Raw genomic sequence first — 27,400 nt, 5'->3', positions numbered from 1 at the left:
TGTAAGGAAGACCTCACAGCGTGTTCCCACAGTGGTGGGCTTTGATTTTTAAAAGATACTCAGCTAGTAGGTGACCAGAGATATACAGAGGAAACATATATGGTAAACTCCACAGGATAATGAGGAACTATATGAAGTTCTTGCATGTTTCTGGCAGTTTTTAATGGACTCAAGTGACTGTAAAGCAGGATGTGTAGTGTTATTTTGGTTTTGTTTCCTTTCTCGTCTTACGGTTTAAATCCAGAACATTGAATCACGATGTGATGGCTTGACATGTAGTTATCGAGTGTCGCGTCAACTTCCATGAAACTGGGAAAATTAGAGAGGGAGAAGACCTACTAGATTAAGAATTTCCCTTTCCTTTCAACACCACCTCCGGTGACCTGGCTAAAGAGGTTTGAGGGGATACGAGAAGAGGACTTCTCCAGGGGGTATTCTGCAGCCTCCCTGGTGAAAGGGTTATGCTGAGGGCTAGGAAATATTTTGTTTTCTTCAAAATATCTTCCTAGCTACTTAGACCCAAGTCCTCCAGGTTGCTCTGACTCACCAAGCCCCTCCTGCAGTGTCCTGACCAGCGGCGGAGACACCGCCTGGAGGTGGCCCCTGAGCTCCTCGCACGGTGCTGAACCACTGGGAGATGGTTTTTTGCAGCCTCTGCAGAAACCAGCACACTGGCAGAGATGTCCAAGTTAGTCACTAAGAAAAGCCACCTTCCTTTAGGGACCAGGTGCCTCCCTAAGCAGTGTTTGTGTCTTGTAAAATGAAGAAATCACTGTAACGTCTTTCCTAAAATGTGGCATTTATAGAGGAACAACTCCAGGAGGGAACTTCCTGGTATTATTAGGTCTCTAATGCGAGTTTGCTCCGGGCATGCAGCAAGCCCTGACAACCATTCTCATTTGCTTACTGTTTAATGGTCTATTCTAAGACATTGATAGTCTCACTCTAATTACCATTTATCGTACTTTTATTATTATTGCTGTTATTGGCAATGTTATTAAGGCGTTTCTGGAGTATTAAAAACAGCTTTCTTCCCAGTGTGGACCTCCCTGGGACAGGACAAGTCAGACCGACCTTAGGGACCCTTGTCACTTCTAGGTACATAGTGCACGTTCCACCTTTAAGCTGCCAGCTTAGCATCTTTCACCACCATCAGTTACCAGCCTTTTTTGTTTGTTTGTTTGAAACGTCTGTAGTACAAAATGCAGTTACTATCTGACCCTAAGCACCTCTGGAGTAATATGTAATTCAAACATAGTTACAGGCTGTGAAACAGGTCTGCTGATGCACACTGGAATAATAACAACGACACTGGGAATGCAAGTCTGAGATTTTTTTAGGTACTACCTGTAAAACTGGCATGGCAAGGTGGCGTTTTTCATGACTGGAATTTGATGGCTTGAACGTACCAGTGTGATAACACTGTCATGAAAATTGTGCCAAGGGCCCGCTTACTGCAGAGCATTTGTTCAGCTCCCAAACTGGATGTAACTATGAATAAACCCCGATGTTTGCCCCAGCCCTTGACATAAACCATGAAGCCCCACCTGCTACAAAGAAAGGCAAAATAGATTTTCTTCCCTCCTTCTATAGGCTGAATTTGGGGATCTGCTTTCTTCTCTGCCTAGCCTTCAAAACAGAGGTGTTGGCCCAGTTGCTGTAACTTCATAAACTATTCTAGTGCTGGGGAAAGTTGTCCTGCATATGTCCTGCAAGGCTAAAAGGAGTAAAATTGTATCGTAGCCACTGGAGTAATCAGGTAAGACTTGAAACATGTTCCAAAAGATGGATCTTGTCCTGGACCACCATTAATCAGGAATAATTGTGCTGCCACCCATAGAAACCCGCTGAAATGAGAACAACACTTGCATGTCTGAACCGGGCCCAGGAAGCAGACCTGCATGGCACAGCAATGCCTTTTGCATGGTCACTTCGCAGAGTAGAAACCTGGTAAAGCGAATTCTTCTGTTAATTTGTGCAATGCTATAAAGTGATGTCTGGTACTGGGTAAGTTCCCAATGCTGTAATTTCATTTCAAACTGCATTTAGTTTATTTCTCTGTAGGAAAAGTATCAGCTGTGCACAGCTCTGATCCCGCTGTCGCTAGGGCTAAATGCAACAAATTATCTTCTGAAGGAATAAACTTAGATTTGCTTTACATATTAGTGTATTTCAGAAGATTATCACATCAATGGAAATTCATTTTGCTGCACAACTTGTGTTGCTTCTGTTGGCTCCAAAAAAGTCATTGGGGTACTGCGTCCTTCACAAAGTCTTTAAAGGAAATACTGTGTAATTCAAAAACAAAAAATGCATGGGAACTAGCAATACGTGAGTCTTCACAAGCTCAGGGCTTGTATTCACTGTAGATAAGTGTGTTTTTCCCAAATCTCTCAACCTCCTGAGTTTGCAGAATCGGGACAGAAAATCTCCTTTGAAAACAAAAACTTGCGATGTTTGGTTTTGTTGTTTTATTTAAGTTTAATAACATGTTTTAGATCCAGACCAAGTAGCTTTCTCTCATCAAGTTTCAGAGCACGCATACATGTGAAAGTGGCTTATACGTGGGCTAAACCAGAGCTCACTGAAATTGTGAAAGCATGACAGCAAAGACGGATGGTCTTCAGAGGGCTTTGGGATGGCACTCTGAATTTTCAGACCTCCAGGGTAGGTTGGCAGTTTCACTCCCAAGCCATGTAGACATTTACCAGACCAGTAAATGGGGAGGGAGAAGGGGAGCGCAAAATGTTGTTCTAGTTCAAACTACAGAAAGCCAAAAGGGAGACAGGGAGAGAAATCTCCAGTTCATTTCTATTTCCCTTTCCCTGCTGATGTCTGTATTATTTTTGGACAACCGCTCTGTAAGTCTTGGCATGGAACATCTATTGCTCCAGCGCAGACCTACAAGGCAGGCTGCACCAGGACCAGGGCGACCAGTACTCCCAGCTCTTTCCCAAGCGGCTGGGAGCTGGGATGAGCAAAGATCCCCAGATCAGAGCAGTTGTCTCCGAATCTCTTTCCCCCTTCCTAGAAACCAGGAGTATTGCTTCCACCCGAAAGGTGGCCAGCAAAGCAGCATCTCTTTCATTCAGCAGCTACTGGGGACTAAGGGAACATATTTACACTTTCAGGATTTCTTTTTTTGGAAGCTGAAGGGAATTAAATTGCTTTGAGAAAGGAATTTCGAGATCCAGGATGTCAGCGTTGCAATGAGGAAGTTGCGAGTTCAGCTCTTCATCTGACCTGGTTTTTCTGTCCAGCCACCTCAAAGGCTTCTGGTTTTGTTCTTTTCTCTGGACAGTAGCAGATTTTGGTGTCCTTTTTGTGCATTATCTTAGCTCCAGTGCTGCAAAGTGAGTGCAGCATTTCTATCCGTACTATTTCGTAATGTCAGCGACAATTTCTTTTAGTGTTGATTGTCATCTGCCTGGACCAGCCACTGGGATCTGAACAATGGCAGGTTTTGTGGTGTGATATTCAACACACAGGCTGTAAAGAAACGGCTATCCAAGAAATGGTCAGACACAAAAGTACGTTTTGTGACCGTCCTTCTTCCTCTCCTCTTCACAAATTGGGTAACACAATGAAATTCAACTTGGGGCTTGCACTTTATCCATTTGTGATGGGTTTTCCATTTCCAAATTTTCCCTGAAAAATAAGGAAGAGAGTGTAAGAGTGTTATGGGATCTGACACAAAGAAAACCTGCAAAATTGCACTCAGATAAAGGACAGAAAAAAAGGTAAAAGCAAAACTTGTCTATATTTAACAAGGATCTAGCTGAAAATGTAGAGAACTGAAAAAAACAAACCCCATGTATCAACTGTGAGGCAGTGTCAGCATGTCCTTCCCAAAATACATATGAGTGAGGAGCTGTCCTGGGGAACAGCAAGGCAATGTTTTCAAAGTTTCTTTTTTCTTTCCCCCCTCAGAAAATCCGGGACTCCAACCTGAATGATTGTTTCATGCTAAATAATATTAGCATTTAAATAGGCCAGCATTGTAGTTAACAACTGGGTGAGAGTAATGGGAGGATGGCAGTGCTGGGTTCACACCTCTGGCCCTGGCCCTTATTGGGCCGGGGACCACTGCCGCCTCCTACCCTGGGCTGTGTTAAGAGGAGGCAGCCCTTCTCCCCCCTTTGTTTAAGATCTTTGCAGGGATAATGAAGATCTAGCAGCAGCTATAAAAAGCTAAAATCCTAGGCCTGTCTTTTAGGTTTTGCCTACAACTGCGTATAAGCCCATGTCTTCTGCTTGAAATATTACCCTGATCAAGTAACTTTCAACAAACTGCTTGAAACACATTTGAAAATTCTCTTTTTGTTTCATTTAAGAAGCTTGACATGCTTTTGCCTATAAGGAGACTGCACAGAATATGTGTATACTCAGGTGTCCTTATTGTCACAGTTGATATGTTGCCATGGAGGAAAGCTATTAATGAGAGGAAATTAAATTAGATCACCTCTGTGCGCATTTATCTGCACACAGCACAGCTTCAGTCTTAAGGAGAGGGAGTTCTTGTGGGAAAGCAATTAATAGATGCAGGTGCACAGAAAAAAAAATGCATTTCTTACAGACCTCTGAAAGATGCAGATGGTATTCAGGCGTATGTCGCTCTTTGGCATGCTAATCACCAAATTTCACAGATACGAGGTGATTTATTTCGCACAAATTTCATAATTAGCAAAATTTATTGGTTTTCCAAGGTTCCTTTCAAAAGATAACAGAGATGCAGTTGTGTAAGGTAGGGGATGTAAATCATGTGCAGCTCATGTAGAAACCTGTTAAAGATATCATAGTCTTGTCCGATGCAGTGTCCCATAGCAGTTTGTCGGATAAAAAGGAGGTGTCCTAATGCCAGAAAATCCTGGGCTCTTGCTGCAGCTACGAGTGATGAGAGGCAACCTAGGTAAGATGAATGTGTGTGATTAGCGGGAGGAGAGAAGGCTGTATTTAAAAGAAAAGGGATCTTCTGAAGGACAGGAGGCCATGGGAAGAAGGGCCTTTGTGTCAACAGGAACTTTCTGCCCCAGATCCATGGAAATGAAGAAGAGGAGACATGGATAAAATCTAAACCAGATCCTCAGTACTGATAGATTTGTTGGTGGGTTGGGTTTTTTTTTTTCCCTTCTGTCACGTCTTTAGCAGCATCTCAGCCCATAATACATAAGCGTAAAACACTGGAAGAAGAATTAACCCTGTAAATGTACCCGTTAATGGGCTAAAGCAATAGATGGCTATCCTGGTGCCGGCTCTGTGAGCGGAGGCTGGGAGCAGATGTCGTGGCCACCACTGGGCATTCGGGTTTTTTAGACAGCCTGGGTAACAATAATCCCTGACACAGAGATTAAAATATCAAAGATTATGGCAGTCATTTCTTTAATTACGTATTTTTTACTTGCTGGGCCCTGATTAGAGTCCAGTTTCAGATGACAGCTAGGCTGGCCGGGCACTGGCGGCCACGGGAAGCAGCTGAAGCGTAACTGCAAGGAGGTCCCCGTGGGAGCGCTCCGGTGGGTGCTGGCATAACCAGCAGCACATCACGCTCCCCTGCTTTGGGAGGAGGGGGCCGTGGGGTGTCCAGACTACAAACGAAATTGGGAATTGGCCCAAGTAAAACTAACCTGGCATTAATAAGCGTTTTAATATTTCTTTGCTGTCAAACTGTAATTGCGGGTGCTGAGGTCTGGGCTTTCGCTGCAGAGACTTGCTGATGGGGTCTCCGCATCCTCATTGCCCCCCATGGTTTTACTGGAGTTGGTTTTTATGCCAACTTGAAGGAGTTAAATTTGCCCCTGGAGGGGTCCAGAGCCAGGGCAAGGTAGGTGGGCAGGAGCGGGGAGCAGGAGCCTCTCCTCCCGCAGCCCTTCGTGAGGACAGCATCACAGCCTATGGATTTCCCTCGTTTTGATTCTGTTAATGAGGAAGGGAGACTAATTATTAGCCTTTTGAATGTCTGACCAATCAATTCAGACTCCGTGACAATACTTAGCACTTGTTTTTCTTCATGGGGCGACAGATGAAATATTTTATAACTGTAGGTAATTGTCCTCAGCTTAAAAACAAGAAAATTGAGTCCCAAGGTCACCAGAACTACAAAGTCAGGTACAACACGAGGTATTTTCTGTATGTGGTAAAAATCCGCATTACGAACCACGAGCTCAGTAGGAAATGGCACAAACTGTTTATTCTGGAAGTAAACTCAGTAGCTTACAACAAAACTGTAATTCATACCAAATACATAAATTACACATTAACAATATTTTAGCAATAAACAAATATAATGTGTCTAGTTGATTTAGGTACCTATGTCACCCTAAAAATTGATGGGATTTTTAAAATAGATCTTGGACTTATAAATTTCTTGAGAGGTGTACTTAAATTAACTTGGTTTAAAAAAATGTACAGTATATTTTCTGAGGTTTTGTCACAAAGAAGAATTAATTAATGGCAACTTTTCTTTTTCTTCTCTGCTCAGCCATAATCCAGACAAAATCTGTGCAATAAATTTTGCTTCTGGGCTGAAATCCTGTATGACAGGTTGCAGCCCAGAGCGAAATTTCAGAGATGAGCCACGTAAGCCCTGAAAATAGGAGCTGATAGTGATAACAATCACTGACAAACCTTTAACTATGCCTGTGCTAGTGTGTGTCACTATAATACAATTTTGTATGTTAAACAACAGATGTCAAACAGAAGAAAGGAGAGAGGCCTTTGCTTTTCTTCTGTTGTGGACCTTGTTCTTCCAAAGCAGCCATTTTTTCAGTTGCCATGACAGTGTTAATAGGAGTTTATCATTTTCCCATGCCTGCTGCATACTAATGAGGGATCAATTCATGAATGTTATCTGTAAGGCTAAGAAGGGTCCAGCACCACAGCCTCTGGTGCATTCACTACTTGGAACGGCACCTCCGTCCGCAGCCCTGCAGTCGCAGCACAGTTTTATGAGGAGCAGAGTTTCTGCTCTTCACCTTTTATTCGTCACTCTATGGGGATATGCAGCAGACAGAGCTAACGACCGAATGTGGCAACCAAAAAGTTTGATTTGCTATTTCCTGATTTGTCCCAGGGAAAAGCGGCTGCGAAATATTCACGGAGATAAGGGAATTGCTTCAGCTGCGTGTCATGGGGAAAGCAGAGATTTCTGTGAATTTGGCTTAACTTTGGGACCTAGAAACTTTTTATTTGGAGCACTCTGTTGTAGGCGGTTAGTGAAAAGGCAAATCACACCTTATGCAGCAAAGCGCTGGGGCCTCAGATCACGCATTTTGGCAGTGTATTGTGTGCGGTGGGGTTGATCCTGCCCTCGCCAACCATTTTCCTCAGCTCCCAGTGGTGAAAATAGATGACGAAACTGAGATTAGGAATTGACTGGAGAACTGGTGGAGGTGTGATTAAAGTGATGCTAAACAGTTTTACTCTAAAAGTTAAGGAAAATATTGCTAATTCCGTGATACAAAATACAGTACGGCATCATACACTGAAAGAACTCGGTCCCAGACGTAGAGGTTTTTCCTCCTCATCAGTTCGTCGGCTGCACTGGCAAATGTGTTTCGGAATTGGTGATTATTCATATTTGTGTTATGATTTATTATAGGTAGCAAATTGAGAGCCAAACAAGGTCTTATTTGAGCTATAGAAGACTTTTCAAAGACATTATATATCATTACCCTTATAATGCCATTGATTTCTATATGTAAATCTTTCAGCTGTTTTCTTTGTTCTGCTTTTTGGGTTTGTTTGTTTAGCTACTATAAAAGGCCAAAGAAATGAGAGGAGAGAGTTTTCCCCTTTTCTCCACCCCAATAATTTTTTTAAAGAAATCTGAAGGCATTTGGGGCTTTTTTTTTTTTTTTGTTATTTGCAGTTGTTCTTTTATCATTATCTTCAGGAAGCAGCATTACCATGTTGCAGATAAGAGGCACATCCAGATGTGCATATCAAAGGATGAACAACTACTTATTAAGAAAAACTTCTTTTACGCCGAGCAAGGTTCAAAGGAATAGTAAAGTCTATGGCATAAGCGACAAAACTGTCTGGCAATTCTGTGCATTGTCAACCTAATGCACAGAACTGGGGGAGAAAACACTTTCGTCAGAAAGAAATGGTGGCAAAATGCATGTAGAAAGATGAAAAGGCACTCAGCTTACAAAGAAAACACCCTTCTAAGCAGTGACAATATCACCCATTCCTTTAATTATTGTACAATAAAATAATACTTATTTTAAAAAAAAAAGTCGTTGAAATATGCTCTTTTTTTTTTTGTAATCTATTTTTAACAAAAAGTTCCCAAAGTATTTGAAGTTTTTCATGCCTATATCAAAAGATTTGTGTTGCACCCACTTTGCCTAACCTTACCTATTCAGAATATGTATTTGTTTGGGTGGAAGGCACATTAAGACAGACTCGCGTGTTCCCATTTGTATAATGCTGGGAAATGTATGAGCATGCAATGAATGTATAGCCATATATTAATGTAATACTCATCGCCTTTAAAACAAACAAATTCTGCTCACTCTTTAAAAGTAAAGGAAAAGTGTGTTTAGTTGGTTGTATAACTGTGAAGCTCTGTAATCAAGGTATAATTCAGAGTTTGGATCTGGACTTGCAGTGATCTTAAGCAGGGCGATTCCTTTTCTAGCGAAGATGAGTACAAGCAGTGCCTGGGACATCCCTGACTCTGCCTTGCTGAACAAATACAGCAGAGAGACAAGCTGATATTAAATGGGTTTACTGATAAATTGGCTGCAAACACAATTTTTCCTTTTTTTTTACCTTCTTTTATAAAGCCACAGACAGTGCAACCTCCTTTTTTGTGGATGCCTATCACAGAACATTAGGGGGCCAGAAGACGATTTCATGCCGTAAATGCTGTTCCTTCTGATTCAGTTCCAGGATTTGCCCGCTAACATGGTGCTTTATTTAGCACACTCCAATCTAACCTGGAGCAAAAGTACCAAATTCATCTCTATTGCATGTATGGTGGTACAGCCATGGATTTAGATCTGCTGAAGTGGGTGAAAATCAGCTTTTTTTTCCTCTCTGTTTCACTGTACTCTCCCACCCGACGTTGGGAAGATGTCTGCAGGGAGGGTTGTATTCTCTTGGGTGGAATCAGTGCTTTCTGATAGCCCTTCTATGTTGGTGCAATAGCTGGACTCTGGATATCTGAAATTATATGCCACTTTTAGGACTTGATGCATGTAAAAATGCTGCTGGGTTCAAGAGTCCAAGATTTGCTTCTGGAGTGGAAATGTGTGTTGGGGTGAGCAGGATGTACTCAGGACTCATCTTGCAAAGTGTTGGGTGAAATTCAGATGCAAGCACCAATATTTTTCATAGTTATTGGAAAGGTCTTTTGATAGATTGACTGTTCATAATCAACCTTTCACTGTGAGTAAATTGAAACAAACTCATACTCAGGTTCACATCCTGGGAACAACACAAAATATAATAGTTTAGCAGCTGGCATAATCATTCCAAGTTTCCGAGCTTTTTTCCTTTTTAGCTCTGTTGAAAATATTGCATAATGCACTGCGGTTTATATAACAGCCTCACATGGCTTTACGTTATAATTTCACATCAGTTTTACCTCAGAGTTTCTAACAGGTCAAGTAACCTTCTGATTTCATTTAAAGTTTCCATTATTCTCTCCTGAAAGGGAAAATCTAGCTCTTGTTTGGACAGCTTTGGTAACTCCAAAGGAAAAATTGGGCATTATAGTGAATACAAAAGATTCACTTTCCATGCATTAGGCTTTTCAATTGCTTTCTTAATGCAAAGTTGGACAGGAGAGTATAGGCAAGAAAAAAAGATCATTTTGTGTCCATGGTCAGATGTCAATATTGACAAAAATAAATGGAATGTAACAATAGATCCTTGCAAAGATGAAGGTCATATGACTAAAATGTCTAACTAGACCTTGCACTATAGCTGTATCTTATTGCTAGTTGTGACAAATTGTTGAGGCTTTTTTCCCCCTAGTTTAAAACATGCAAAAAGAGACTAAGTCTGGAATTTTAAAGCTAGCCCATTTTAGGCAATAATATTGAAGGTGAAGCAGAAGTGAAGCACTTAGAGAATTAAAAAAAAAAAAAAAGAAAAAGAAAAAAGCCTAAGGAAGCCAAGAGTGTTGGTCTCACTGAGGTCTGTGCACATCACTCCCTACTGCGTTTTTCAAAATATCTTTTTTCAAAACTTAGATGATGCAAACTGCTCCCTCTGCCCAGGGCAGTGGGCTGAATTCCAGTTTGTAAATTGGGTTAATTAGCGATAGTCTCATTGTAAACTCATTGTGTCTTAAGTTTAAGAGTTTTCTTCACTTCAGATTTTCTTGCCCAGGTCAATCCTTTTATGAAATCAGCCTTTAAGATTTTTCTGGTTTTTCCTAGTTAACGTCATTTTAAATCTAAAAAGCAAAGCAATAATGTAGATGCTGTTCAGCGTTAAAGCCTTTTCCCCTAGAGATATTTCCCAACATGTGGCAGCAAAACGCAGCCCTGCAGGGCACCATCAGGCTGGCTCACGCGTGCCCGTGCAGTAACTGCTGACCACATCGGTAGCGTCCCTGAGAGGAGTGACCAAAGACTAAACGTCAAGCAAAAGCTGCAGGTTCATAGAGGTAATAGAAAACTTCATTTGTATTTGAGACCTTTGGCTCGGAGACTCTTGAGAATTTTGAAGTGCCATCATTTATATAGTCTCCAAGCGCAGTTTCTCTCCTTACTGTGGCATCTCACGTCACTGGTGTTCCTACCTCTTTCTGTCGTATTAAATGAAGGTCTGTAATACCGGCATTACTGGTTATCTGAATGCCTGGATATCTCCTGTGAGACTAACAGATAAACTCTTAGATTCTCATTGTTCCCTGTTCAGAAATATGGACAGATACCCACTGTAAGCCAACTTAAAAAAAAAAAAAAACAAACCACCAAACCTCCAAGTACTTTAATTTGTAGCTGATTTATAGACCTAACGAAAGCTATTTTCTGGACATGAAATAATTTTTTTTAAACAAATGACTTGGGTTTTTTATTACCACTACAGTCTGAAAAGTTCCTTGTGTCTTGTCTTATATGTGGAAAAATCAACCATTAACTCAACTCCAGAAGACAAAGCAGTAGACAAAGGTTTCCTAACCACAGCATTGTCCTTCCAGAGTGCTGAACAGCCCCACCAAGTTTGTTTCAATTACACTGCCATTTCCTAACTGAATCCAAAATATTTCTTCAAAAGGCTCATCTGGTTTAGGGTCATGATCATAGGTGGAAGGTCAGTTAGTCATTTGCTGAGACATTCATTTCTCACTCAAATAATCTTTCATAAATCTTAAAGGAATGCAACATTTACGCCAGAAGAAGCAGGGGAGGTGGATGGCAAGAGAGGGTAAAAGATATTTGTACAAAACACATTTCTTCAAATACAAGGTATGTATTCATTTTTCCTCTTTATACCTGTGAGAAATGAGGTTGTTTCCCCACCTCCAAAGTCAAGGAGCTACGTTGTTCCCAAGCACAAGAGGCTTCTATCCAACCTTGGTGCAGGGTCTGCCAGGAGACTTAGGTCAATGTGCCTACATTCATGGGTTGTGTGCACGTACGTGTGCACGTAATAATGCTGGGTTTAGCCACTCTTGCTTCTATGTGCCAGCACGGCTGTTGTGGGGACGTGCAGAAAAAAGACTGGGAAAGATCCTCCTGAAATTTCAACCAAAAGAAAACCATGTCAAGGTTGTACGTTTTCTGATTAGCTCAGTTCAATACGTGGAGGTTGTGCATGGCCCAGGCCGTGTGAAGGGACCTCTGGACAAAACCTGTGATCTCCAAATGGCCCTGGCAGACATGGGGTGGCCCTGGCAGACGTGGGGTGGCCCTGGCAGACGTGGCACCGTGTGCCTACTTAACTGGTGTCCTTAGTGGCCATGTCCGTCTGGCTACAAGGGGATGCTCTGAACTGCCATCTCCTCTCCACCAGCAACTGGACCTCAGATGCTACTTCAGCAGTGCTGCCAATAACCGTACTGGGCAGAACAGGCTGCCTGGTCTCATCCTGATGGGAAACTTTCAAGTAGTGCCAATTTTAGTGCAATGCCAACAGGCTCTTGTAGAGGTTAGGCAGATTCATTTCTCTGATTCTGAATATGAATAGTAACACTATGGGAAATTCTTATTCTAAATGCGATCAGTCTGGCTCCTAGACTGCAGTAAGTGAGCCTGGGGCTTATCTGATCTTGGTGTAAATACAATGTGCCTGTCCCAGAAAGCCAACAGTGCTGCCACTGAATGGCAAAAGAAAAGTATGTTAAATAGATGGTAAAATAAACTATTTATCAGATGCAAAGAGTAGAGCAAGAATTCCCAGTGTACTGTTAGTTGTGCTGGAAAATGTACAGAAATGGTCTCAGTGTTTCAGTTTTCGTGTGTAGCTAGGTTTAATTATACTCATTCCACAGGAGTGTTTTTCCTCACAAACAATAGTTTGTGAAGTTTGTTAGATGAAAGCTGCTAGAAAATATGTCAAGTATTAGTACCAATGTACCAGTATTGGTTTTGTTTCTAAAAAAAAAATACTGACTTCATAAGTCTATACTATAGATTTATCCAGTGAAAGCAGATTTTTAGTGCCTCTAATAAAAAATATATGGGCTGATTCTCCCCTCATGATTATTGGTAGAGCACAACAAAAGAGTTCTCCACAGCGTTTCTGAACATGGGTTTGATGATGAGGTGTGAAATGTGTCAGTGATTTGTTTTGTGTTTGTTCCTTTCATTTCTAGATCACTCATGACAAACAGCAATGTATCAGCAGGACGAGACAATTTACCACTGCATGAGCTAAAAGGTGAAAAAAGTTCCATACATTTTATATCCCTTTTGTAGTCACTATACTGCACTAAAGATGACCGTGGGTCACAGTGCTTGTACTCAGCATAGCTGATGTGTTAATAACTTCTTCGGATGATCTCACCCTATTTATTTTAGGGTCCTTAGATAAGGATGACTGTTGCCTGGGCTTTCTTCCATAACAACCCCTTTCCTCATGTGATTCAAATAATTACTTTCTTATTAAAATAAAAAAAAACCAAACACCCTCATCTGAAGCTTTTCCCCCTTCTCAACTGAATGGATTTTTCCTTTGTTTGTACGTGACAATCTGGGGGGGGAGAATTTTGTGCTTAAACTACTCATGTGACTGAGTCACATGCATATCAGCTACAAAAGGAGCTTTGGCATGTTATGTATAAATCTCCATTAAGAGAGAAAATAGGAAAGTTTTACGTGACTGGTATCTCATTCGCAATTATTAACTCATTAGCCATCTCAAACTACTGTACAATCAAGGTCAAAACAACCAGGCAAAAGAAACATTTCGGTCACATTGTGGTGCCTACAGGAATAGTCGGTATTAGTATTCTCAGTCTCTAGTTCTCATGCTGTAAAGTAAGTCTTTATAAATTTAAAGCCTTTTGTCCCAGTTTATGCAGGAAAGGAGACCCGTGTGATAACGTGGTGTCTGTCTCTTTCTGTAGACATTTCTCCTCAAGCAACTCCAGGATTTGTTGCCTGGCCTGACCTAAATTTGATGGGGAGGCAGAAGTCTCAAAGATCATGATGCATTTCATGAAAATAGCTGGATATCGGAGAAGGACATGTATTTCCAGACTGCGGAAAGGGCTGTAATATGTTCAGTCGTTATTGGACTGTAGAGTATCCAATTGCATAATATGCAGGAAACCTTCATTAATTTCATTGCTCATGCAACAGAAAAGACTAGAAAGATAAAAAGTTGAGTGAAATGCTGTGGACACGTGTCCCTTTCCAGGTTTGGGCTTGCTAACAAGGCTGCAGCTCATGACAGCTTGTCTTGGAGGTCCTCTGAAGGAGCTCACTGCTAATCCATCCTGCCCCATGAGATGGCTTGGCGTGAGCTGTAATAGCTCCCCAGTAACCTGCTTCATCCTGCGCTCACCGGGCTGCGAGTGCTGGTACAACATCGCTATTCTTCTTCCGAAGAGGAGGAAGAATTCTTCACACGGAAGCTCCTGTGCAACCCCCCCCGTGTTGAGCGTGTGACTGAGAGCAGCCTGAGCGCTTGGTGCTGCGGAGCGGGCACGACCGCGCAGGCACGGCCCCCGCAGCGACGCTCTGGCCTTTTTGAGCTCTCTGGAATACGCAGGGCCAGTTGGATGTTAACCTGTTAGCTGAGGGGATCCAGCCCCCAGGGAGCCTCTAGTTAGCTGGTAGCTCCCCTCCTCTAATCCCAGCGCAGAAAAGCCCTCGTGCTGTGTCTTCCTTGACAACTTTTTATTTTCCACAGGGGGTAGCGGGCAGCAGGAGCTGTGCTGCTGTAAAACCCCGGAGGAGACAGCGCTGCTTTAGCGCATGGTCAGTAGGTGAGGTCAGCGGCGGCGGCGAGCGGCGATGACCTCACCTCCTTGCCGTAAACACCAAAGCGCCTTGTCTCCACTTAGTTATCTCACTGTAAAATCCCCACCACAGCCTCCTCGGCTGGTTGTAAAAAGACACCTTTGTGTCGGTGAAGACAAAGCCTTAAAGGTCCTCGGTCAGAAAAGCTTTGAAACGTGCACAGGTCCAGAGACGTGCAAGTCCCGTGATGTCAGAGATTAAGTGTTCTTCCCAAATTAGACCTCAATCATGTTTCCAATGTAAATTATTAATTTAAAAGTAGCTTTGCCTAAACGTTCCCTTTTATATCAACAGCTGCTCTTTCTGTAAGATTTCCCCCAGCAAGCAAATCTCTTACAGGGGGGAAAAAACATGAGGACGTGGGGACAAACAAGTAAAATTACTATGGGGTTTTTTTCTGAATTTGAAGCAAATATTGAGGTTCATTCCCAGCCCTCCATCTGCCAAAGATACACGAGCCCTTTCATCTCCCACCGCATAAAACCAAAAAGCAGCAAGTTACTGAAACAGCCTCACAATCTTTATTTCATCCATTTGCAGTTTATATTAATTTTGAGTTAAACTCTGAAGGCAAGTTCCACTCTCTGAGAGAGCATATCCACCTCCCTGGCAGTGTACAGGTAACCTCATTTTCGGTAACCCAGTGTAACTCCGCTGAGGACATTGACTACTATGGCAAGATTCCTGCTTTAATGCGGAAATATTCTGTCCTCGGTCAGGGCTGAAGAACTGCTCTGGCATTTTAGACTTATCATCAGGTTTGTTCCCTCTGATTCAGCCAAGCATTTACATTGGTGTGTGCTCACATCTCGGGGTGGGAGGAGAGGTCTGAGAGATGTTACTCTTCCAGATGAAGAGAGAAGAAGAAGGACGGTCTCAGCCAGGTACCCTGATTTGCTTTCTCTTCCCTTTGCTGCAGAGGCGCTGGAGCTACGCGGCTGTTGTCATTAAGCTGTAAAAGCAGGAGCCCGCATGAGAAGGAAATGGGCACATAAAGCCATCCCCTACAAAAGGCAACATCCCCGAGATTATTCGGGTTTTAAGAGGCTTTTTAATTTGTCAATCAGTGAAAGGAAACACAGCTTTTGTGCAAAGGTTCTGATAAATCTTTTTATGACAAGCGGCACTGAACATGTGGCGGGGGCAGGTTCTCTGCAGGTGTGAAAAGGCTCTGCGGCCAACTGAGCTGCGCTGAGCTGTGTCAGCTGAGGGTACCATCTCCGCTGAAGAGATGAGCAAAGCGTAGCTTGGCCTCCAAATAGCTTCGACAAAACAGGTTTTTTTCAATATCATGGCCAATCTGAGAGATAGGCTTCTCTTTTCATGACACGTTAATAACGTTGGAGCGAGGTGGAATCAGGAGATGAAGGTGAAAAATAACGAGTAGGTGTTATCCCAAGAAGCCTGTGTCAGTGTCTGCACAATTTCCACTTGCGATGAGTTTGCTCCAACGCTTGTGGCTGTAATTCATTGCCAGTGGTATGACACGGGCTGGCTGTGCGTCATCCCCAGCGGGAACTGTAGGAGACAGCACACCCTTTGGGAACTGTAATGTTCCCTAAAATCTTGGGGGACCATGTCCAGCCTCCTAATCTTTGAAAGCAGAGCTACAGCATGCTCCTCTGTGTGGGGAGGGAATCCAATGGGCCAGTACAGGCTGTGCAGAACCGCCTCGGCATTCCCACACGTTGCCAAGCACCAGCGAGCCTTGAATTTACAAGGTCAGTCTGAGTTGCAAATGGATCCAGACCTGCCTATGCATCTTTTGAATCTCCTGGCTTCACAGTTTTGGTCCTTAGGCTTCATTGCATGGAATCCTTTCTTTTGGGACAGTGTGAAACTCCTGCTTGCATTTAGTACGTCAGCAAGAAGCAGCTTGACTTTATGTTCTGGGCAGTTTATAAAGGAAGTCTCACTGAAATTGTTGTTTATAGTCATAACCGAAAGGCACTTCCTTTCATGCTTCATTTTAAATGCAGCTCTGATGCTTGCTAATCATAAAATATAAACTGGTCCCTGCAGCTGAAAAAGCTAGTAAAGCACATAAGCGATTCTGGGGTTTTCTTGTTTCCATTAAAAATGCCCAATGTCCTGTATTTGCACGGCTGCTAACATGATTTAGGTCTGGCCTGCTAAGCTCCATTCAGTATACTGTAGGTCTAATTGTACGATTTTTCCAAAGAGGAACACCAGCTTTTCCCCTTTCTATGGCACAGAAACGCCCCTGCTGTGAACCTGCAGCCGGGCTCAGCGGCCCAGCGGGGCACGGGGGGGCACTTCCAGCCCCACTTCCTTCGCCAGGCGGGGAGCGGGGGGTCCCCAGGGCTTCCCCGGCTCACCTCGGGGCACTGCCTCTTGCCGTTTGCCAGCTTGCAGCCACACCTGCTCAAGGCCACTAAACTCTTTTATTGGAAAAACACCTTGATACCTTCCAGTAAAAATCATTGCCGAGGTTCCCACCCCCTGCGCCTCCCTTTCCGTTCCCCTCCGCATCTCCGCTCCGAACCCAATTCCCCGCTAGCGTGAACAATCCCATCTCTGGTTTTTATACATTTGGTATAAACATTTCCTGGAGCCCATAAACACCTTTGTCATTTATCAGTGCGGTGAAAGATGTTTATTGCCTAAATACGAAAACTATGATGGGATTAGTGCTTCGGCAGGCTTGCTGCCCGATCCCGCGTACTGACGTTCCCCAAAGGAGGGCCAAATTTGCCTCCAGGTTTTCATTGTGAATACAGAGGCCCCCGCTTTTTAATTACTCATAGTGATGATTGCAACTTCCAGCATTAAACGGTGAGCACTGTCTGACCGCAGCTCATTTTACAGCAGTTCTGGTATGTACCAAATTGAAGGAGGTAAAAGAAAAGGGTCGGGGCGGTGGGGGAGGAAGAGGAGATCTATAACTGGCATGTTAATAAAACTCCAGTTTGTCACTTCAGCAGCACACCCTGAGTGTAATAACTAAGCTTCCTTTCTATACCCCCTATGAGTTCCTTTGTATTGACAGATGCCATTTGTTCATTTACGACGTGATAATAAAAACCTTCAGTTTTACTGAATGTTGTTCTTTTCCTCCCCTGACACTGGGGCACCAAATGGTTTGTACTGCACTCAGCAGGCACTTTTCATTAAAGATCGTGGCATGAAAATGAATTGTATTTGAAGACCATTTAGTAGCAAAAGTTCTGGTATTGAATAGGCTGCATATAAACCTTCCCTAGCTAGGACGCGGCTTCCCGGGTGCCTCCGCGCAGCCTGGCACACATTTACACAGGCATGCTGGAATAAGGGGTGTCTTTACGTTCAGGCAGCGCTGCTGCGTTCCAGTGTCCAAGTGCTCAGATTCCTGTAGCAATGATTGTATGTTGGTATCAGTTTTCTGTTTGTTTGGTTGGTTGGGGTTTTTTAAATCTCTATCTGATTTCAAATGGCTCAAAAAGATCTCTTTTGGCGTATCTATACTGCTTTAAACTTGTGATTTCAAACGTTCCCAGAAGTTTTCACACACACACACAAATTAAGCCAAAACTGTAAATTCGGATGGCTGAAAGCTAGCATTTGAATTGGCAATTAAGCCTTTATTCAGGAATGCTTGTAAACATCAGCTCAAACTATATTTTTCAGTACACATCAAAATTCAGGCTTACAGGACCTAAAAATGGGACTTGATTTTCAAAGACACCAAATGCTTAGAATTCTCATTGACCTGATAAAAATATAAATGCAAAGCATTGGGTTAGACTCACCTTTGAAAATGATGCCCATAAGTTTGCAATGCTTTGTCCAAAATGTAACACTATACAATAAGTAAAAAAATACAACAGATAAGCAAAGGAATGAACATCGTTTGTTCATCACCTTTTATTTATTTACTTTTATCCTGGGGGATAAATAGTATTTCTCTCTTTCACTCTGTAGAGAAGTCAGTTACAAGTTTAGTAGCTAGCTGTATGTATTGCTGCAAATAGTAAATTTAAGTTTATGATCACTAGTAATACATAGCAATAATCTGTATTAATTATTCATAATTAAGCCCAAAAAGTGATTATTAAAGCAAAAATAATTTGGTCAAACTGGAACACAGCCACATGCTGTACTCTGTAAGTACTAACAGAGTGCTCTCTGCACCCTTCCCAAGGCAAAACTCTAGCAACACATCACCAGCTTCTGCAATGCTCAATATGACAGTTAGTTTCTTTTTTATTATTATTCTTATTTTAATCCCTCATATTTCATTGTATTTGGCAAAATATCTGTAAAAGAAGTGTTTACTAACCACAAAGAAATGGTAATAATAACTGTTATCATCCTTCCCTGATCATCCAGGAGAGACTTTTATCACTAACATTATCACTTGTTGCCAAACAAGTACAGAGATGTTAGCCTGGAGGATGAAATAGTTTAATCATGGGGAAACAATTTGCAGTGCACAGATCTCAGCTGGTTCCCCTTTCATCTGCTCTCAGTTACTAAGCGACTTCTGAAAATCTGTTTTGTAGCTGTAATAAAATTCATTCTATGGTCTCGCACGCACACACCAAATGGTTTGCCTAATTCAGAAGTGTTACAATCATCTGGAACAAAGAGAGAATTCATAAGTTTGGGGGGGGGGGGTATTTTGGTTTTTTAAATCACATAAACATAATATTTGTCTTCTAAAAAGACAAACAAAACGGGCTTCTTCCTTCTGATTCCTTCAGGGAAAAAAACCCAAAACATTGTGGTCAAGTTAGACAAATTGTTGCAAAGATAAATCGACTTCAAATTTAAAGTGGCATTAAAATCTCAATATTCAAAACTCATAAACTGTCATAGTAACACAACATTTTTAAGTCTGTATCTACACATGCCTCCTGGAGTGTATTCTCCATATTAAATGAATACAATTTTTAATCTACAGAAATTTTGAATAGTCATGTTCCTAGAACTCCAGAAGAGAAGGAATTACTGGCATTAGCACAGGTAAAAGCCTCTGTGAAATCTCTTCCCAATCTGAAGTCTGTGGGATTCTTCACGGTTATTTTGAGTCTGTATTTTTGTCCTTGTGTTCTTGCAGCAAATCTAGTGTCAAGATATCTTCTGGCCCAAAGGGACAAGATATTCTGTTATATTCATTTGGATTTCAGATCAAAGTTCTTTGTTTGAAGCAGGTAAGTAATTTCCTTGCTTAAGCACCTTGCTGAACTAGTAATAACCCAAGAACATCACGCTGACTTCAAATGACCAGAAACTGCTTCCGTTGCACTGGAAGTGAAGCTTCCCTTGGATTTCACGTGCTTGCAGCCCTGAAGTTAGCATAGTTATATCCATTCAGTGTGCTGTGTTGAACTCTATTTCTCTGTCTTCTCATGTGATATTGAGAGAAAAATGCCACAAAATTATTTTTATGTAATTTTTCTTCTATGTTATGTATTATTCAGATCCCACCTTGTAACTTGACAGCTCGTGCATGAACTTCAGGCTTGGTACATGGCTTGCAACACATGGAGTTTTGCTAAGTACATTGGAAGTGTAGATAGAAGTGCAGATAAAATGAGGGAATGGAAGCTGTGCTCACGGATTGTGTATCAGCAGGTAGATTTGGGGTTGGTTTCATTGTTTCTTAATGGTCTTTACTGAAAGCCACCAACCCTGATTAGCTGCACTGAAACATCTGAATGGTGGGCTCTGATACCCTTACTCATATTGAATACAACTTCATGTCAGAAGCAACCCTGTTGAATTAAAAGCCTTTTTTGTTTGTTTATTTCCAGAGAGAGTAAACTGGGATTATTTACCTTTTCATTTTTTAGGAAAGCTTATGAAACCTGTGTTTGGCTCGTTACAATCGGCTTCCAAACTTGATTCAGGAGATTATAGATGTAGGGTCCAGATTTATCTCTAAATTTACAAAAGCCATATGATCGTATAACCCATATTACATGTGTTCTCACTCTCTGTATAGTTATGGGTTTGACTATTAGAAGATGACAGGTATATTTATTCAATAGCCCCTTTTTCACAGTATGCCCACAAACAAACAATTACTTATCGGCATGTTTTTGCTAGAATATAAATCATTTCTACTTAGTTGAAAGTGTCTATCAACTTCTAATTTGCTGCCTGAGTATGCCTGTTTTGATTAGACTGGCAATATATAAAAATGTCTTTTGTAATACATCTTAAGAAAGTGCTCTATAACGCTTTTTAAGCCCCTGTACATCCGAATATAAGAAATGGAAATAAATGTCTAATGTTTTTCATATTATCTTATCTCTTCCTCTTGCACAAAAATTACTTTTGCTGAGTGACAGATAACATCTCTGTCTAAGCACAAAGTGCTGGGGTTCATTCAAAGCGTTCCTCACTCTTCTCGGGCTCAACTGCTCGTCAGTGTAACGTAGGCCGTTATTGTGGTCATGCAAGAACCAAAAAGAGAAAGTGCTTGGTTCACCCTGAAAAAGGAACTAGCAGAAACCTATCTACAACAAATCACAGAGAGAGCAGTGCAGGTAGGGCTGATGTACAAAGGAAAGCAAAGGGAACCTTCTAATTCTTGCGAGCAAAAGCGAGGACGTTCAGTTAGCTCAGGACGTCTCTCCATCATTAACGTGTCAGATTGTGTCTGTGAGTTCCATCAGTCCCTGAGAGAGATTTATTGTTTACTGCTTTACAAAGGAGACATGTCAGATTCAAATGCTCAACTTCCAGCCGGTGAGCAACGGTGTAGAAGTCAGTCCCAACGTGTGGGGTGAGTTAAGCGAGGGCAGAAGGTAAGGGGTTAGACTGGTGCCGGCCAATGGCCGGTTGGTTTCTAAGAGCATTGTTTTCTATCAGTTACCACAGTATGGCTGCCTTTACCCCCCACCCCATGCCTCTTGTCTCTTTATTCATTCTACTTACACTTTTGAAATCCCGCGCTGTGAACCTCCCAGCGTGATGATTTGGACAGCTTACAGCGTGACGCAGGGCAGCTCCAGTCCATGATTCACTCTTGCAGCTGTATTAAACACAAACAGCCAAGTAGTGACGGCTGAGCAAGAAGGTAGAGCTACCAATCTTCGTGAGCTGCTGTTAAAATCCATGATTTGTTCACCATGGCATGGGAGTCAGTCAGCACAGGTTCTGTACGGGGCACAAACGGGGTGCATAAGACAAGATGGGGGCCTCTTATAGACTTCTGGCAACAACTTGTCCATTAGATATAACATCTCCGTGTAGTTTACACAGCTCGCTAGACACCATCATTAATGAAAATACTAATTTAGACAGGAAAAGCTGTGCAGAGGGCAGTGCATTGGCTGAGGACCCTGGCAGCCCATGTTCAGGTCCTCCCTCGACTGCAGACTTCCTGGGCAACCTTGAGCAACTTAGCTGCTCTCGCTTTGCCTCAGTTTCACCCTTTATACAGGGAAACGCGCAGATTAAAATGTTTCCCAACATCAGTGTGATGTTGTGACATATCATATTGAGATACTCTGTAATGGGGACCATATAAATTCCATAGCTACTTTATCTGATCCAGCAGTCATGAGTCTGCCTGTCTGAAAGTTGCTGCTCTTGATAAGAAAACATTCCTGCTCTTGAAATTCCTTTTTGAGAAAGGAGTAAGGAAGGTCTCAGTCAGGTTTTGGTGAGCAGGTGCCTGGGCTGTAGCAGATTAATGGCCACACGCTGTGTCCTGTCCCAGTGCTGGCACTTTGTTGGGTGGGAGTCTCTGTAAATGTGCATCGTGGGCCCTAGAGAAGGGGGCAGTTGTTTGGCAGGCACCTTCTGCCACCTTTCTGCAATGCTAAGGTGGCCCTGGAGCCCAAACTGTTGTGTCATCTCTTTTCAACAAAATATGCAGGAATTTTAAGTTACTGTTCTCATGGGTTTGGTATGTTGCATTTTTTAAAACAGCAAAATAATGGAAATGTAATTATTCTTATCATCCCATTTCAAAATTAAACTTTTTAGGTATTTAAATATGCCCACTTTTTACCCACTTACGAACGAAGCCAGTTTGATTAGATTTTATCTATCTGCAGCAGTTTTGCACCAAGTTTTAGCATGTTGCAATACCCTCTGAATATCTGTGTTCCTTATGGGGTGACAGCTGACTCTGAACTCTCATATGGTGCTGTATTATTTATCTTCTGGTGTCAAACTAACCAAAAGAACTCCAGAACACACACATATATTACTCCATGTGCAAACAAAAAGAGGTTTCCAGGTTACAAATACCAATGGCAACACTGGAAGCGTCTCAGCTAGGCAGACATCGTGACAGTGTCCATGCAAATCCTTGGAGAAATGCCATTAGTGCTACTTCTGTGAGCTCAGAGACTCGGCAGCTCTAATACTGTCTGTACACGTGAGCTTCTGATCCCATGGCAGCAAAGTCAGAGAGGCTTGTAATTTTTGCGTGTTTGTTACCAAATTCTCACCTTTCCTCTCTACCTTTTCATTTCGTTTCATCTTCATACAGTCAGTCCTACAGGGTTAATTTAAATAACGTATTTATTACTTCAGCAGTTCACAACATGACTTGTCTAGTTCTGTTTATAGAGCATGTAATCATTAGAATAAAATAACAACAAAGAGCAAACCGGTTAAATCACCATCTGTATTTAAAACTGACCTCAAGTCTTTCCTATAACTGAAATACCACTGTGAATGCTTCTGAAGCTTTTGGGACCGAAACTACAGTATTTGCCCTTTTTAACTATATATATCATTATCTTTCGTTATGGTGGTTTTTGCTGTGTACATTTATTTATATTTTGTTGCTATGGTAGTTGCTTCTGGTTTTGAAAGGTAGGGAGGTATTATCAGTCAACTGAAATCAGATTAATTGGGCTCCTTCTGATATAAAGATCTCAAATCAATACAGTGTTCACCTTGTAAAATGCACATTTTTTTTGTTTTTTCTCATGCCTCCTGAGATCAGATGCATTAAAATCTACGTGGAACTAACTTTTCTTTCTCTTCTCACCCCCACACTTCCCCATATGTGGTTCTGATTTTCCCCTCAGGGTACCTATGGGAGGTCTGGAAAACTCTTGGGAGCTTTCAAAGAATGTTAATATGTATAACACTGCATTTTTAGTTTTAAATAAAACATGTAAAGATTTTTCTTTTTGAGGATAAATAAGTAAAGCTGCTAGTTAAAAACTATTTGTAAGAAAAAGTTCTCTCTTACCATAAAAAAGCTTAATAACATTTAATTGTATTCCATAGCATTTGGCACCCATGGTATTAAGCATTTACAGTTCCTTGTAAAATGTCTGGGCAACACTGACTTTTAATTCTCCTGAGCTGGTTTTTTTTCCCCCTCCTGATAAGAAATTTCTACCTAATGGTCCAGTACAGCATTTGCTATTCAATCCTTAAGCATTTTGTTTGCCTAACAGCAGAATCTGGTCCCTGGTATCTATGCTGATCTTTACAAACCTCATCTCTCTGCTGTGATACTTACTGTGAGTACTGTGATTGCAATCACAACCAGGAGCAGAGCTTTCTGCTATAAGTAATTCTACAGATAACAAGAATAAGCATTTATAAGATCAAACTCTCCATCTCAAGCACAAAGCCACAAGCACCTTTGGATAGATGGCAATTTTGTGGTGACGCTCAACGTGCATTAAGTTATTGGCTATAGCTGCACTCCCTCATTTTACCCTCACTTGAAAAGTTAGCTAGTCAGTGCTTCAGATAAAGACTGTGAAATTTGATCACTGGAACTAAAATGGATGGCTTAGCTGCCTAATCTCCTCCATCCCGTTATCATCAGCTCCCAATCCCCTCCCCACACCATCTTCAAAATTGGGAAATAGCCCCAGACTTATGGGAATATTCTGCTGAGTTGAAGTGAACAATTCTCTGAGGCTGTGTGGCCTCAACCACTAGCCACAGGTGGACCTGGTGATGAGACCCAAACAGGGAAAATTAACTCTTGGAGAGATTATAGCACGTTTGTCTGTCGGATCAGCTTGTTAAAGTTGATAACTGATTGTGTTGATAGTAATAGTATCTGAAAATACCTGATAATATATTACTAACTTGTATAATCTGTCTTTATTCCAGCAAATTACCTCTGAAGACTAAATCCTCACAGACAAGGTATGCCGTTTACAGGAAGAAGTTTAGCACGTGCCAGAATTAGATCTCTCTCATCAACGCAGTGCACTCATCAGCGCAGCATATAGACAGGGTGAAGAGATGTGTTTAGAGCAGCCCTTTGAACAAATTCCTGCAATGGGGATCAGTTTTGTTTTGGTTTTCCCCAAAAGATACTATTTCTCCCGAAGTGCAAACTGAGTTCATTTTCCTGCACCATGTTGCGGGATCGGTTATTGCTCCCTTCCCTGTGGATCCACAGGGAAGCCAGACTTGAGGCGAGGAAGCAATCCCAGCCGGGTTTCTTCTGTTCTGGGTTTCTGAACTTCACTGGAAGGGATTGTGTGCTGGCTCCCATAACCTGGCACACCCGTGCTTCTTCCAAAGCAAACTCTTCCCAGCTTTGCTAACTGCACACAGGCTCGCTATCTTGTCAGTGCATGTGTTTTGTTAACGGAGGTTCCTTTACCAGAATCATTGAACAAGAAGAAAAAATAGTAAGATTACTGCTGACATCACATGTCCCTTTTACATCCATACACCTTACTGAGCTTTACAAAGGGTGAAAACAGTTATCTACATTTTCTTGATAGCAATTGTAAAGTACAACTAAAATCCTAGTTTAATACGAGGTGTTTATTCCGTACTGCAGGAGCACCTGGGCACTCTCATAATATCCCAGATTTCAACTGTATTAGGTGCTGGAAATAATTCTAGCAAAAATGGTGCTTCCTTTTCCAAATTGCTACAATCTCTATGTGAGAAAATATAACAAAGTGGGACAGAAAGCAGATGGATTGGGTTAATAGCCTGAACCTCTGGAAGTTTCAGCAATATATGTTTATTATTAGGTTTTAACTGAACACCTTATTGGGCATGTTGATAAAGTACCCCCTCCTACATTCTGTACTAATGCATTTCCAAAAGATACAAGCTGCTGCTAATTAAGCCAGTTGTGATTATCTGAAGTGTTATACAGGAATTTTTTGCCAGTTTGCCACTGGTCTGTCAGATCTGGGCTCCTGCTTCTGGCTGGGAGCAACGTCTGTGCTCTGGGCAACAGTGAAAATCTCCCAGGTGAAGGTGTGATGTTGTACCCGGCACTGGGGACTTGGCTTTAGTCTTCACAATGTGGCATAAGGATTACTGTGAGAGTAAGTAAATGATGCTCTGTTCTAATCTATAATTATTCTACATTATATATTTCTTGTACTTAATTTCAGATCGGATGTTCTCTATCCAAAAAGAGAGGTATTTCCGACCCTGCACTCCCCATCCCCCTTACACAACCAAGGACGTATTTAAAACTTAAGGGCAAATGTTCCATAAAACACTGCCCAACCCTTTGCAAATTCCCTGCATAACTCTTACATGCATCCTCTAACTTTAGTCCATCCCTACTCCAAAGTTGTAATTTGCCCTCCAGTCATTTTTTTTCCTCTCTTTTTTTACAATCTTTGAGATGGCAATTAGCTCAAGAGATGCACTTAGAGCTTTGCTTCAATTACAGATCCCTCTGTCTCAAGCTACATGCTCTGCTGTTTTATGCTAATTTGAACGTCCGTTTGCATGAAACATCAGTCTGAATTCTCTTAATTGTTCCCTCCTTATCTGAGATTTGTCCCATGCTTTCCACCCCTGGGTGTGGTGATCTACATCCCACATAGTCCCAAAGGCTAACTCTTTTGCCTGGGCCGAGGTTTTGTTGAAGAAAATCCCTTGAGGCAGAATCACTAAAGCTAAAGAAAAAATAGCAGTATTAGTGCTGACCATTAATACCGGCTTTTTCTTTCTATAGATCTCACAAAGCTTCACAAAGAGGAGTAAATGTTGTCATCTGCATTTTACAGGTACATAAACTGAGGCAAAGAGCAGAAAGTGACATCTGATAGATCTGGACAAAGAGATCTGATATGGAGCCATACAGGGTTGGAGTATTTGATGAGTTTGAGGACATTATCCCCCATTTTTCCTTAAATGATGATATATAAAGGGTGATATAGCTGAGCTACAAGGGTTATCATGATTTTCCTTTCTCCTTCATGTCCCTCAGTTTCTGTGGATTTTTGTCTTAAATACGTGCAGGCGATAACTTGAAGTAAATGTTACTCCTGCTGCTAAGCTCAACGCTTCTGTCTTCAGTTTAACTCTGTCAATGCTTCCCAGCCCAGCCTCCAAAGGCATCCCTTGTTTCTTTCCATGAAAACACTTTGATGCAGAACAGATTTAAGTAGTGTGTTGAGGGAGAAATATTAGGTTGAGGTACCAGATATTGGGGCACCAAGTGCTCTAAAGCAGTCACTGGAAGAAGCAGCATGAGACGCCCTTGAGAATTTCAAGGAAGCAAAGAGTGCCTGTCTTCATGCCAGCAGTCCTGGCTGAAAAATGACGCTGGAATTAATGGCTGCCACAACACAAAATTGCATATGACGTCTTCATTCTTGGTCTTACTCCTCACGCCCCAAATTTCTGCTGCTGTATATTAAGCATCCCCCTTGTGAAGTTAAAGTAGCTCATAAAATTGTTAAGTAAAAAGTCAAAACTTACATGGGAACTGTTACATTTTCTCTGTGTGGCCGTAATGAGGTTATTTATGGTACATGTAGGAAAGATTAAAGGTTTTCATAATAAAGGAAAGCAAGAGCTCAAGAATTGGGTGGCTCCTAACAGCACTGACTCTCAAGATGGGATAAATCACCCAAGCAACCATTAAAACTTCAAGAAGATTGCTTGTAAACCTCCAAGCAATGCCAATAAAGCATATTCCTTGCCATATAGCAGTCCATATGGTGGAGCTCAGCAGTTTTTCAAAACTAAGGGCTATTCACAATTTAACCCTACTGTCTTTTTCCTTAGAGGGCATAGTGCCAATGAACCACTATCAAATCAAT

At 41.8% G+C, this 27,400-nt stretch overlaps 3 long non-coding RNA genes across 4 annotated transcripts in view; 2 read left to right on the top strand and 1 right to left on the bottom strand.

Annotated features, from left to right (window-relative positions):
• LOC142416948 (uncharacterized) overlaps positions 1-27,400 on the top strand; it is a 57,833-nt gene that overhangs the window by 10,716 nt on the left and 19,717 nt on the right. The window contains exons 1-2 of one of the 2 annotated variants that reach the window (XR_012777854.1): positions 11,339-11,426; positions 12,776-12,840. This is a non-coding gene — a long non-coding RNA (uncharacterized LOC142416948). Of the gene's footprint in view, positions 1-11,338; positions 11,427-12,775; positions 12,841-27,400 lie in introns of those variants that run through there. The other variant, XR_012777855.1, reaches the window with a different exon arrangement.
• LOC142416949 (uncharacterized) lies at positions 17,937-21,790 on the bottom strand. The gene is made up of 3 exons (XR_012777858.1): positions 21,505-21,790; positions 21,312-21,408; positions 17,937-19,771 (listed from the first exon to the last, which is right to left on the bottom strand). It is a non-coding gene; the product is annotated as an uncharacterized LOC142416949 (long non-coding RNA).
• LOC142416950 (uncharacterized) lies at positions 19,522-27,159 on the top strand. The gene is made up of 4 exons (XR_012777859.1): positions 19,522-19,579; positions 24,477-24,512; positions 25,503-25,663; positions 26,360-27,159. It is a non-coding gene; the product is annotated as an uncharacterized LOC142416950 (long non-coding RNA).

This window comes from Mycteria americana, chromosome 14 (assembly GCF_035582795.1).
Source record: "Mycteria americana isolate JAX WOST 10 ecotype Jacksonville Zoo and Gardens chromosome 14, USCA_MyAme_1.0, whole genome shotgun sequence".
Lineage (NCBI taxonomy): Eukaryota > Metazoa > Chordata > Aves > Ciconiiformes > Ciconiidae > Mycteria > Mycteria americana.
Note: the sequence above shows the minus strand (reverse complement) of the source record. Positions and strands in the feature narration are given on the sequence as shown.